We start from the raw sequence: 12,819 nt of genomic DNA on the forward strand, positions 1-12,819 counted from the left end.
CAAATGGTTCACAAGGAAGAGCTCTGTCGTGCATTGTCAACAGTATGTGAAGAATCACTAGATTTTCCTGTTGGAAACATCCACATCATTGCCATACATAACTAGGCCTGTATGTCAATGGACTGAGAGTGATTTATACAGCCAAACGCTGCTTCTCTCCGGAGAGAATCAAATCCCTCTCAAATCCTACAACCAACTCCTCTGCAAAGTGGCACAAATTGAATCATTTCAGAAGAAGGAGCCGAGAAAAGAACGCTCTCCACACACGGCAGACTCAAAAAGCTTGCTTTATCTCTATCCCCATCGTTTTCATTCTATCTTATGAAATCTTCCATTTAACCCTCTGACAGCACAACAGCACAAGCTCTGTATCGAACCACAACCGTCCTTTCAGGGGCTGTAATAGAGCAACGTTGTGTCTCAAACAGCAAACAGCTTTGTGTGCAAGGAAAATGTACCGATAAGAAAACAAGCTGCCTCTGAGAAAAAAAAAAAAAAAAAGTGACATTAAGCACCACACCACACATGCAGACGTGCTTCAACAACTTCTTCTCTGGCAGTGGAATCTACCCAAACATTATTAGCATTCATCTGCCGCCCCTGATCTCCACCTCTCCTTTCGTCTGGATGACGGCGCGACCCCAGCTCAGAGCTCCAGCCGAGCGGTGGATTTTAAGTGCGGCTGTAAGAAGATAAGCCTTATAAGCCGCAGACATGCACCTCTCAGCTGCGTCTGGCAATCTGATGAAGCGCACATCATCGCATACACGGCTGAACAGCGTCAGTTTACTTCGGCAGCGCAGCAGGAGATACTCAACAGATATCGCACACTGAATACAGATCTGTTTTATCCTGATGTTGACTTCTTGTCTCATGCATGTTGGAAAATAAAGTGGCATTACTCACTTTCTACAGTCGGTTGATGCACAGCAACTTCCTTCAGATAACTCACTCACTCACTGCCTACATACTATACAAAACACATTCGGTATGACGCATGAAAGTAGAAAATATTCCACATTACCTAATGATATAAGTCCACAGATGTGCATCGGGTGCGTGTGGTAAAGTTTCCAAACAGACTCTCTGTCCCATGCGTACCATTGTCGCCGCGTGTCTGCGCTCCCTTGTTGAGCCTGTGCTGCTCTGGATGCGTGTGTGGGAGAATCCTCTCTCACTTCTCCGCTGCAGCAGCTCGGGCGAGCTGAGCGCTCTGATTGGCCATCTCAGAGCTCACGGAGCGTCCGTCTTGCATGCGCCAGCCCTCTTTACTTCCCTCTCTCTCTCTCTCTCTCTCTCTCTTTGACTCGATTTCTCACAGGCTGCACACAATGCATGGCTACTATTATTTTTATTATGTCTGATATAGAGTTAATTTTCTTTCTTTCTTTTATCATATTCATATCACCACTAGCATTTCATTTTCTTCATTGCACACTGCTGGTTGTTCTCTGTGTTGTTTTGTTTCCCTGTCTTTCTGGAAAGGTGTTTTATTGCTTTCTACTCCAGGCTGCATTGACATTGTCAAACAATCTTTTTCATGGGTATTTTTGACACACTAAATCGATTATGAATCAAATGTGTTTCATAATTGATAAGCTCTGCGGCATTGACAGTGTTACTGAACTGAATTGAATCAACACTGAACTGACGACACAATTGCCTTCTGTGGAGATGCTTATAGTTAGATTAAAGGAATAGTTCACCCACAAATGAAAATTTGCTGAAAATGTACCCACCCTCTGGCCATCTAAGATGTAGATGAGGTGAGTTTGTTTCTTCATCAGAACAGATTTACAGAAAGTTAGCATTACATCACTAGCTCACCAGTGGATCCTCTGCAGTGAATGGGTGCCGTCAGAATAAGAGTTCAAACAGCTGATAAAAACATCACAATAAGCCTATCAGTTGACATCTTGAAAAGTGAAAGCTACATGTTTGTAAGAAACAAATCCATCATACAACTCTATTCATAATATTGCTTTCTCTATTCATAATATTGTTTTGTCTGAATCAGGAGAAAAATTTGTACAGATCAAGCACCATTTTCAGCAGAAAAAGTTCAAAACAGCTTGTTAGTGGATTTTAATGTGGCAAAAAAACAGAGGATAGACTTTTTCGCACCGGAGTAAGCGTTATTATGGATTATGAACTGGTATTTTGGCCATGTAGAAGTGATGCTTTAAAGTTAAAATGCCTTCATGATGAATTTGTTTACTACAAACATGCAGTTTTTCCTACAAGTGTATTACAACCGACTTGCACAGCATGCATCAATATTGACGCAAACCAATTAGACAGAAGCAAACAAAACCATTTACTCATTCTTATCCTTCACAAGATGTTAATTGATAGACGAGTTGTGTGAATTACTTGTGGATTATTGTGATGTTTTTATCAGCTGTTTGGACTCTCATTCTGATGGCACCCATTCACTGCAGAGGATCCATTAGTGAGCAAGTGATGCAATGATAAATTTCTCTAAATATCAAACTAAATCTGTTCTGAAACAAACTCGTCTACATCTTTGATGGGTTGAGGATGACTAATGGGATGACTTGAGTCAACTTAAAATTTTAAGGCAACCAGCTTCAGCAGATTTTTGAGTTTGCTCAACTTATTTTTGTGGGACATTCTCAAATTTTTGTTGTATAAACTCAAAAATCTGCTAAAGCTGGTTGCCTTAGAATTGTTTTTTTGTTTTTTGTTTTTTACAGTGTAATAAATAGGGCTGGGTGTCTAGTTCGATACTTTTTAGGCACTGACTGAATTTGCCTTGATAGCATCGAGTATCGAAAAATATCTTGTCGTTCGGTACCAAACTTCAATAGCCTACTTAAGGGGTTAATCTCGTCAATGTCAGTGAGCCAATAAGCCTGCAGCACTAGGTGTGTTAGACTCGCGCAGATCCTGTTTGACATCCGCGAGAGCGATTCGGAAGCGTACGGAGCAGTCTGCTCTCTATCTTGCGGTACAGCGCAGCGCCGCGCATCCGTCCATACAACACGACAGAAAGTGTTCGTTACGTGACCATTCATGCACACTGTAGCATCATGCTACATAAGACAATAAATAAGATTTATATTCCGTTTTTACTCAAAACTCACTTTAATCCACCAACGAGTGTTTGTAATAACTTCCGTTTGTGTTTTGGCCATGCAGTGTTGCTGAAATATGTTATGTCCTCTGAGTCAGAACAGCGATTGCGGAAGAAAGGCATAAAATGTTATACATACCAGCAGACAGCACTGGAAGGTTCAAATGCTTATCAGTAAATTAGTGGAACATTAATATGATGATTCTGTCTGAGCTATGCGTTTTAAAACTAACATGCACTAGTGTAAACAGTCTAAAAGATGTGTAAACTGAAAGCAATTTGAGCTTTATTTTGCACTGATTTATTGTGTTGGATATATTTTGTTCCTTTGTGGAATGGCTCAGGAGTCCTTGAATCTGTGTATAAACGTCAAGAAGCTGAAAAAATAAAACCAACGTTTTTTATTTATTTATTTATTTATTTTAGATAGTATAGTCTTGTTAAAATTTATTTAATAAAATTGGTATCAAAAAAGTATCGTTCAGGAGCCGTATCGAAGTCAAGGTATCGGTATCGAAAATTTTGGAATGATAATAATAACACTATTATCCTGTGTACAGCTGCTTTATAGCTGAACTGAGATTGCTTCATAAATAATGAACTTTCCAACAAACATATCAAAGTGCATTTTCGCAGTCAGTTTTGTCACTTATAATAATATTCAAGAGCCAGGCTATTAAAGTTACTAAAGTTATATAATTTAATGGTTACAATTTTCAATTCTTACTATACCCCTGTAAATGTATTTATTTGGTCCTTGGTAAGTTGTCATGTTTTGTTTTGAATTACTTGAAACATCAAATTATTTTGAGTCTGAAATCCTGAAATAAATGTAGCATTTATTTATTTTTTTATTTTTTCACAAATAAAACAAGCAACACAATTGCTTTCAACGTTTGCTTTCAACATTGATAACCAAATCAGCATATTAGAATGATTTCTGAAGGATCATGTGACACTGAAGTCTGGAGTAATGATACTGAAAATTCAGCCTTGCTTCACATGAATAAATTACATTTTAAAATATATTTAACTGGAAAACATTTATTTTACATTTTAATAATATTTTCCAATATTACTGCTTTTACTGTATTTTTGATCAAATAAATGCCGCCTTGGTGAGCACATAATAGACTTGTTTCAAAACACATTATAAAATCTTACAAGCGCAAACGAAGACATGTGATCCACGAGGCGACACAGACTTAAGAACTAAACAAAACTAAACCCATGACAGTCACACAACCCATATATTTCAACAATGAGCTTTATATGAGGCCAATCAGCCCAAACGATGCAATAAATTACTCAACCGACTTGCACAGCATGCATCAATATTGACACAAACCAACTAGACGGAAGCAAACACAACCATTTACTCATCCATATCCACTGATAACAGAGCGCAGAACAGTTTGCAATGCATTGCAGCAATCAGTTATGTCTAAAAAGTAAACAGAATATAAACAGAAAATAAATTGGATGTACCATACGTCAAACTATCAGATGTGCAGCCAAACATCTCACAGCTTACACTTTCCATTTTATTATATCGGTTTGTCATCCCTCGCTCATTTTCTCCTCTCGCTCCTGCAGGTGGGTTGAAGTCCAGCGGCGTATCTTTTCTCTCTGCCTTCTCTCTGGGGCTTTGAAGAGAAACGTAATGAATAATGAAGAAAAGAAGAGACGTAGTGAAGGAGGGAGAGAGAAAAAAATGAGCTGAGGAGATGGGGAGTGGGAATGAGAGGCCCTTCACGAGCCTCTACCGCCTTTGAACGGATAGATATTAAAAAAAAAAGATAGAAAAGGAGTGAAGGCCTCTCCAGCGTGTTCAGCCATCAATTAGGCGGACAGCAGGAGGAGGTGTGGAAGAGAGGGGAGCGAGAGGTGGAGCGTGTGAAGTGTCGGACGATTAAACCGGTGAGAAGGAGAGGTGAAGGCTGAGGAAAAGAGGACTGCTGAAAGACAGCGGGGACACCAGCCAGTCACTGACTTCTCAACTCCACTCATTCCAGCCATTTATCATTCGCACAGGCTACATGCCCTGTCCCCGGAGAGCAAGCGCTAACGTTTGCCACACACACAGGGCCGGACCGTCGAAGAGTTTCGACTCCAATGTGTTTGTGGTAAAATCAATGATGACCTTTCAACCATGACTGTTCAGTGTTATGCTGCTGAAACCTCAGAACCGTCCAATCTAAAGCAAACTACTACTGCTATCAGGCTTTCTTGAATTTAACAGAACCAAAAAAAAAAAACAGATCAATGATTTTTGGTCAATTTTCCCAGAACAGAAACACTTAGGCCCCGTCCACATGGAGACGCGTTTAGCTGTATATGTAAAGATTTTGTATCGTTCAGACGGATCCGGCATTTTGGGAGTGTGAAACCACTATTTTTTTTAAACCAGGTCACAGAGTGGATAAATCTGAAAACAACACCCTTGCATTTTCGTGTGTACAGCCAATCCGTATATTTTGTGAAACTATGATGTCATCACCGTACGTCTCGCCCCTAATCAGACACCGCTACGTCTCGTAACAGCAACAACAACATGAACAAACACTGAACGATTGTCTTTTTATTAACTAACATTAACCCAGATTAATAAATGTATTGTTCCATGTTCGTTTTCAAAAGCTTAGACCTTAGTTAAGCACACCAGTTAACATGAACTATCTTGAAAATCTTCTAAAGCATCTATTAATCAAAGTTAATGTTAATTTTTGATAATATAATGTCCATTTTTATCTGTATCTGTTAATATTACGTAATGAACCTGAGCTAACATCAACTAACTTTGAACAGGTGTATTTATTAGTAATTAACATTAACAAAGATTTGTAAATACTGTAACAAATGCATTGTGCATTGTTAGTTAATGTTAACTAAGGAAGGTTATTACAAAGTGTTACTTGCAGACTTAGGACAAAAAAAAAAAGAGGTCTGAGTATGGTATGCTCTGAGTGTACATTAAAAATGCATTTATCTGCTAAAAATGAATATTATTCACTTTTTTGAAAGAAAAAAAAAATACAGAAGACGTCACAATATATATGGATAAGATATATATGGGCAAAATCCTCAAAATGTAATGTTACTGGTCAAAAAACAATAAAAAGTAAAGTAAAATATGATCAATTAAACAAATTAAACCCTGAATTAAAACAAACAAAAAATTTAAATAAATTAGGTCTGAGTAATAGTATGACGTGTGTGTAAACTTAAAAGTGTATGTGAAATTGTATGTAGAACAGCAAAACAACTTCATCAAGTTTACAACACACACGCCGCAAATGCTCACAACACAACCAAATAAAGAAACGTGCTGCAATTATTTGGTTGTGTTGTGAGCATTTGCAGCACCTGCTGTCAAACTGATGAAGATGTTTTCTTGATTTGCTGGTGCTTTTTTCTATTTGCATGTGTTTTCTGAAGTTGCAGCGCATTGAGCTCTCTCGGCCACCACAAAGAACACATGAACTTCATTTATTAAATCATAAAACACATAATCAATAAGAATGAATACAGACAAAACAGAAATTCTGTTAACACACACACACAAAAACAAAAACAAACAAAAAAACAAACAAACAGTAATTTCATATGGGCACTATTATTTTTAAATTGTTAAAAGTTTTATGAATTCAATAGATCAGACATCCATTTTGAGTATTCAAATAACTTGATAATTAATATGGTATTGTTAATTAGAATTGAATGCAGACAAATTAAAATGAAAAACAGAATTGAAATGTGTTTTTCAATAACAAAATAAAATGTGTGTGTGTGTGGGGCCCATAAATCATATATTCATAACCTTGTTACAACCTCACTCTTAAAACAGAAGACACAGAGCAGTTTAGAGTTTCTCGAATCATCATGTGGTGAATTTCAAGGTTCTGTAATGTCTAAATGGAATGGCACTCAGAAAATATCCCCATTACCTGACAGATATCACTGAATTAGGGTCTAGAAATGCCTCACCTGTGTCTGTGATGGCGTTAGACTCTGTAAACTGTAGAAAAATAATTTCACCAGATGCCATCAGATTGTTCATAGCCAATCACAATACTTTGAGGCAATGTCAATCATTCTGCATAGCCACATGCCGGCCAATATATAGATGAGAGTGTTTAATTACATATTCAGCTTCATAAGCAATTGTTAGCTTCTCAAATGAGAACTTTCTCCTATAACACAACAGAACAAAGCAAAACAACAAAACACAGGATAAATACAAAAAACATTGTCAATTCTGGTTGAATCTATTCTCAGAATGCCATTGTTGTCTTGTCCCAGAATATGACAGGAGTGAACAGAGCCCAAAGCTGAATATTCTTAAGACATTACAACAGAGGCAACATCTCAGAAGCAATATCTCTGCGATTCCCCTCATGCATATTCACAGAAGCTGCCGAACATGTGACAAACGTCTCCCAGCAGGAAGGATGGTCTCCCCGGACAGCCGTGGAAGACACTCAGGCAATTAAACCAGTCGCAGGATCCATACAAACCACGGCTCTCGCCGCCAGAGGCGGAAACTCGACACTAAAACTCTGAAACAGGTGCCGTTCCTGACAGCCGAATAGAGCAGTAGCTTTTACTTCCACCATATTTTTATACGAGTACAAATCACAGAAGCACTTGTGCTGGAAATTACTGCTAACATCCAATTTTTCGACCATCATTCCCTCAGATGAAGTACAGATGAGGACTTGGCTGGCAGCAAATCCATTTATATGTAGAACTTGTTTGGCAGACAAAGTCATGTACTGCCATTTATAAAGGAGAAAATGTCAAATTGATTTGATATCAGTTGAAAGTAAGATCCAAATGATGAGGGGAATGCATTGTGGGTTTGTTAAATAAATTAAAATAAATAGCAAATATGATGGGAAAGAACCACATGTTCAGTGAATAATTAAAAAAAAAAAAACAAAAACAAAACAAAACAACAAAAACTGAAATAAGTAGTGTGTGTATATATAGAAAAACTAGATAAAGCAGTATAGAAAAAAAACACATTCTAAGTGAACAATGAACTAAATATCAATAAAACAGTAAGTATATATTAGTATATAAGCAACCTCATCTCAAGTTAAACCTTTTTTTTTTTTTTTTTTGGCAACAATCAAATAAAATTGTAATAAATAATTAAAAAAATACATAGTATGGTGATTAAACAACCACATTTTTAATGAATACTCAAAAGAACAAAAATAACAAAAACAAACAAACAGATATATATATATATATATACTGTATATATATATTTTTTTTTCCAATACTGTAGTTTTAATTTTTCTATAGCCTCTAAATTGCCATTTTCATTTACATTTGCATGCTTATGCTAACTGCCAATACAGTATTTACTAAAAAATTGTTTGGCCCAGTGTTTTAATACTATTTTGTCGATATTCAAATACACTTTATTTCACAACTCAAAATGTTCAAATCAAATTCAACAGATCTAATTATGGCATTTGCATAACATGGGCTCCACCATATGTACTTAATCACATCATACATGTAAACACAACCATTGACGTCATTCGTTTTCACCTCCAAACAACAGACTGCAAGTGCCACAAATCCATAACAAAGCACCCACCCTGCATTCATACTTGGAATACAACTATAAAAAGCACCGGAATAATTACAGGCATCTAAATTGCCTGAGCAAACAACAGTCTAAATCTAGATACAATAAGCACAGTACAATAACTCACTGCTAGGTCAGGCTCATTCAGAGATAAATATGGAACATCCATCACTGATAATTAGAGGTAACATTATAAAAGTAGGCCAAAGCGTTCGCGTCTACTCGTCTTAAAAGCAACTGAAATATGGTTACATTCACGCTTTATTTAATCGGGAAGAAGGAAATGTAGGCCATCAGCTCAACCATGACAATAAGACAAAATCAACAACAACAACATAATCATATCTGGAAATTAGAAATAATCATTTTAGATTAAGATACCCAGAACAGATCAGAATTAATTCAACATTTTAAAGTAAAATAAAAAGGGAAATTCTAAGAAGTTAATTACCATATGCGAATTATTTTGCTTTAATAGTCTGCTTTTCACAAGAACTAGCTCTGGAAATAGTCTGCTTTTCACAAGAACTAGCTCTGGAGGCCGTATTAGAGGCTTCCTACTTTCATTTAAGAGGTTTCGGTTTCCTCGAACAAAGTGCAGTGATATCACTCCAGAGGTGCCTCATCAAACGACCTTGAAATTTCCCTCAGTAGACTCCAAAATCTAAGCTATAATGCTCACATTTCTATAGTAGCTTAAGGCTGTGGGTCAAAGGTCTCCCAGTGGGAGCCCATTACGTCCTTTCCGAGACGTTTCAGTGACCTTCATCATCGTCTCCCCGAGCAACAGAGGAATAACAATTATAACCATAGGAAAGGGTCCTCCAGTTATTATGTGATTCTAATCAAACCAGCCCCCCTTTACATAATCAATGCTACTTGAGCAGGACGTGTCGTCTTTCTAATTCTTTACTATTTAAACAACACCGATTCATGCACACTTGATTTGGATGGTTCGGGGACAGTGTTGAAAACTACAGTATGTACAGTCGACAGAAAGCAAAGAGTGCGCTGACCAAGGTAAAGTGGTCTAATTTAACACTTCATTTATGCAGAATCATAAATCTCTTTCTTGTGTTGTGGAAAGTTTATGTATGAACCGTGTGTATAGGAACTAATACAAAGGAATGAATGATATAAGGGAATGTTCTAAGTTAATGGCTTAAGCTCTAGTTACAAAACATCTATGGCTTCTTGTCAATTATCATCGAACTATGACTAGTCCTTCAGCTTGTGTAAACCAACAATATGTTACACGCTCTCAATGGAAGTCTAATCATGATTTTTGTGCCATATAGCCTTCTTTTGTCGTACTATTACTTTTATTCAGCAGCGGTGCATTAAACTGATCAAAAGTGACAGTAAAGACTAGGGGTGTCCCCGACTAGGGATTTTCATAGTCGAATCGGAATTTTCGAATCTTGCTGACAGTCGACTAGTCGATTCATATGTTTGGGGGCGGGGCAAAATACATTACCAAGAGTCAAGTCAGACATTAGACAGTCATAAATACTAACTTTAACACACAGGGAAAATGTGTATGGACGCCTCGCAGATACAAATGGAGTGAATAATGTTTTATGTTTTGATTAAAAGATTAACATTAAACGTCAGCGAAACCCTAAGAATTCACATTTTTTTACAATAGTGCTCTCATTATAACGTTATGTAGGCTATATGGCTATGTTATTAATGTTCTGCATTTCTGTTTTCAGCTGCGCCCTCTGAATGACCAGTAGAATTAATAATTTGATAGAAGGTTTTTAATCAATGGGATTTAACTCATTTATCTCATATAAAATACGCTTCATTATTTATACAACATAACGTTAATATAACAACTTATAGGCAGGCTAAAACGCCCAGATGCATGAACGTGTCTGCGCCGCTTTGATGAACTCCTTTTGTGGACGCGTTCTTGATGCAACAACGTGCAGAAACACGGGAACTAAACTCTAAAAATTCACAGCGTTTTATTATAATAGTGTTCTCATTATAATGTTATGGGTATATGACAGTCCCAGTCATAGTTATTACTATTCAGCATAGTTTGTCCTGCTCGCGCTGCGCACTGAAGAGATAATCACTGTTCAATAAAGTGCTTTACTGCAGCGACTCAACCAAATGCATCTTATACGAGATAAATAATATATACACGATATATATAAACCGGCTGAAATGTTTTGAAATCACTTGTATCCTACCTGATCGAAAAAAATCCAGTCTTTCACTCTGCGTCAGTTTGAGTCTTGTTAAAGTTTTAAATCCTTGCTGCCAAAATGCTCCTCTGTAGGTCACGGATTATGGAAAGTGAAACTTAAATCTATAGGGGTGGTTGGATTTATTCACTCACGTTAAAATATGTATTTAATTTTTTTTTTTTTTTTCAGATTCTTATTTACAGCATTATCATAATAGGCTGTATATTAACTTATTGGGAGAAAACCGGTAGTTCTATGTGAAATCAGACATTGAGCACCCCCATATAGCCAAAATGGTATGATCATAACACCCCGCGAATATTCGACTGTGAGATTGGGAGTCGAATCAGGCTCCTGGAATCGAAGCATCGAATCGTCGACTATTCGGGGTCACCCCTAGTAAAGACATTACAATTCAAATACCTTCTATTTCAAGTAAATAATGTTCTTTTAGAATTTCTACTCAATTTTTTATTTTATTTTTTCTCCACCAAACCAGCATATTACAATTATTTCAGAAGAATCATGTGACACTGCTTTGTCATCACAGGAATAAGTAAAATCAAAAACAGTTACACAAATTTATTATTTTTACTGACCAAATAAATGCAGCCCTGGTGAGCATAAAAGACTTCTTTAAAAAAAAAATAATAATAATAAAATAAATAAATAAATCTTACTGACACCAAACCTTTGAATGATAGTATAAATACAATGTATCTGTCAGTGCTATTTTTAATACTTATGATGTTTTATTTATTTAAATCACAAGTAAAAATGCCAAATGTGTGCAAACATTTAGAATGAATATTCAAAAATGTTGATAAAATGAATTACTTGTGGAATGTCACCAGTAATGCTGTCATATTATCATGAATTAGCAACATTTACTCTGTTGTGACGATCAAAAACAACAAATAAAACCGTTTTGGTAAATGTAAATAATAAAAGGTGTCTTCTTAAAAATGTAATAAAAAAAATAAAATAAAAATATTATTTATATATATATATATATATATATATATATATACACACCACACAAACCCGATTCCAAAAAAGTTGGGACACTGTACAAATTGTGAATAAAAACAGAATGCAATGATGTGGAAGTTTCAAATGTCAATATTTTATTCAGAATACAGCAGAAAACTGAGAAAATGTATCAATTTAAGGGAAAAATAAGTTGATTTTAAATTTCATGGCATCAACACATCTCAAAAAAGTTGGGACAAGGCCATGTTTACCACTGTGTGGCATCCCCTCTTCTTTTTATAACAGTCTGCAAACGTCTGGGGACTGAGGAGACAAGTTGCTCAAGTTTAGGAATAGGAATGTTGTTCCATTCTTGTCTAATACAGGCTTCTAGTTGCTCAACTGTCTTAGGTCTTCTTTGTCGCATCTTCCTCTTTATGATGCGCCAAATGTTTTCTATGGGTGAAAGATCTGGACTGCAGGCTGGCCATTTCAGGACCCGGATCCTTCTTCTACGCAGCCATGATGTTGTAATTGATGCAGTATGTGGTCTGGCATTGTCATGTTGGAAAATGCAAGGTCTTCCCTGAAAGAGACGACGTCTGGGTGGGAGCATATGTAGTTCTAGAACTTGGATATACCTTTCAGCATTGATGGTGCCTTTCCAGATGTGTAAGCTGCCCATGCCACGCGCACTCATGCAACCCCATACCATCAGAGATGCAGGCTTCTGAACTGAGCGCTGATAACAACTTGGGTTGTCCTTGTCCTCTTTAGTCCGGATGACATGGCGTCCCAGTTTTCCAAAAAGAACTTCAAATTTTGATTTGTCTGACCACAGAACAGTTTTCCACTTAGCCACAGTCCATTTTAAATAAGCCTTGGCCCAGAGAAAACGCCTGCGCTTCTGGATCATGTTTAGATATGGCTTCTTTTTTGACCTA

General features: G+C 36.8%; 1 protein-coding gene across 5 annotated transcripts in view; it reads right to left on the reverse strand.

The window, feature by feature from the left end:
* Positions 1–12,819, reverse strand: part of LOC131551374 (cadherin-18) — a 225,939-nt gene that overhangs the window by 142,988 nt on the left and 70,132 nt on the right. The window contains exon 1 of one of the 5 annotated variants that reach the window (XM_058794299.1): positions 10,907–11,207. The exons of 3 other annotated variants lie outside the window; for them this stretch is intronic. The gene's annotated coding sequence lies outside the window, so the exon portion shown is untranslated. Of the gene's footprint in view, positions 1–1,024; positions 1,146–10,906; positions 11,208–12,819 lie in introns of those variants that run through there. One more of the 5 variants, XM_058794301.1, reaches the window with a different exon arrangement.

This window comes from Onychostoma macrolepis, chromosome 12, assembly GCF_012432095.1.
Source record: "Onychostoma macrolepis isolate SWU-2019 chromosome 12, ASM1243209v1, whole genome shotgun sequence".
NCBI lineage: Eukaryota > Metazoa > Chordata > Actinopteri > Cypriniformes > Cyprinidae > Onychostoma > Onychostoma macrolepis.